At 42.2% G+C, this 1,990-nt stretch overlaps 1 pseudogene; it reads right to left on the reverse strand.

Annotated features, from left to right (window-relative positions):
* Positions 1 to 947: 947 nt before the first annotated feature.
* Positions 948 to 1,755, reverse strand: LOC142434858 (DNA-directed RNA polymerase II subunit RPB3 pseudogene; annotated as a pseudogene).
* Positions 1,756 to 1,990: the final 235 nt, after the last annotated feature.

Genomic DNA, 1,990 nt, shown 5'->3' on the forward strand with positions numbered 1-1,990 from the left:
TACAATTTAATCATTCAGTCATGTATTAAGAATATTTGTATAATCATAACCACAATCAATTTTAGGATATTTTCTTCTTGTACTCATTGTTCTTAGCTCCCCACTTGCCCAACCTCCCCTGCCATGTCCCCTAGGCAAATATCAATCTAGTTACTACCCCTATAGAGCTACGTATCCTGGATTTCATATGCAGAAAATTATACAAAACAATCAGGAAGCAAGCAAGCAAACAAACAAAAAACCCCAGCAACAATGACTAGACAAAACATAGGAAAACCTCGATGAACGCAGAAAATATTAAAAATGAAATAACTTTAAAATGAATCAAAAGAAAGCGCAAATGATATGGTATTACATTTTAACTTAACTATATCTGCCATACTCAGAGTTTAAAATCTGCCAGTGAAGGAGTTCATTACTGATGGCAAAGAAAGAGATTGCATGTTTATTCATGGGGATGGGGGGAGGGGGGCAACTAGTACCTAGTACTGTTTCCAGAAGCGTGCTTCTCACATTGAAGAACCTGGGAGTTGAGTGAGGCTGGCCTTGGGAAAGGGACTGGATGTGTCTGGAAGTAGCCTAAATCAGGGTTCTAGAAATCAATCCTAAGGAAGTGCAGCTGGGTGTTCTCAACTGTGGTGCAAGATGCCCCCCCCAGGGGCATATTAGGAAATGAGGTGAGGTGAGGTGAAATGTTTGATTTCTATGAGCACTCCCAGCAAAAGGATGCTACGTGTCTGGTAAAGAACAGCCCTACTTCAAACATAGCAGCCTGCCTAGTAACTTGTCTGCTGTCCATGAAGGATGGGGTGGGCTAACTCTCCCTAAGTTGGTGCTGATGGTCTTCCAAGAAACTCGAACACTAGCACTAATCTAGAAATATCTCGGGAGAGACCTGAAGCCCAGTGGACCTCTGGCCAGTTTCTTATTTAATAGCCATGCTGTAGCTAGTTTATGATCAGGACATCAGTCTGGATCTTGCAGCTTAACTGGGTCTGTAACTCACTCAGCCTCTTCAATTCAGAGAGGGCCAAGAGAATGATGGTTTCAGGGCACAGAGAGCCACAGGACTACACACTGTAGTAAAATCTCTGCATTAGCATTAGGGTCCCAGGGCATGTGGGACTCATTTTCATCCAGCTCTAAGTACTAGCTCTTTGATCAGTCCTCTAACTTGTACACTGTGTGGCTCAGGGCATTGTCTGGATCATATTAGAAAGCTACCCCTGCAGTAGGATTCCACTTGGCATGCTCCTTAGTTTATTGGCATAGGCTCACAGTCACAGCTCTTGCCCCTTTGTGAGCTGTCAATGAGGATGGCATCCTACTCCGTGTAATCAGTGGGGTCACTGTTGCAGTTTCAGGACATAACCAAAATGGCCCAGGAACTGTTGGAGATGATGTCATGGAATGTGACATGGCGAGTCTGTTCTTCATTGCACTGTACATCTAAGGTGAACTCAACTGAACACTCATGGCAGAACTCTGCCCATGAGTACTCCCAGCAGTACTTCAGCCTGTCTAGATAGTCACTAATGGTGAGAATTAACCTGTCTCTGAGCAACGAACTTGTGAAGCACCAAGGAATTTGCATCAATCTGTACCCAGTCAATGGCTATTATGGAAACCTCAGTGAAGAAGACCTTTTGAATGGAATTGGCCACAATGGAATAAGTCCATATTCTCAACGATGAACTTGACATTCTCATCAGTAAATTCTGTGAACCACACAATGGGTTGGTTGGTGTACAGCATAGCATTGCTCCTGGGCACAGGCTCTGCAGTAAGTTTGATGCCCTCAATCATATTTACTGAAATGTTTTCCATTTCTTCTCTTTTTTAATATCCCTATTATGTATATATGACACTTTGTTAAATCCATAATTCTTGGATGCTTTCTATTTTTTCACACATTATGTCATTCTCTTTGCATTTTAGTTTGAGAAGTTCCTGTCAAGCTATTTTCTAACCATACTTATTTTTTTCCTCA

This window comes from Tenrec ecaudatus, chromosome X, assembly GCF_050624435.1.
Source record: "Tenrec ecaudatus isolate mTenEca1 chromosome X, mTenEca1.hap1, whole genome shotgun sequence".
Classification (NCBI taxonomy): Eukaryota; Metazoa; Chordata; class Mammalia; order Afrosoricida; family Tenrecidae; genus Tenrec; species Tenrec ecaudatus.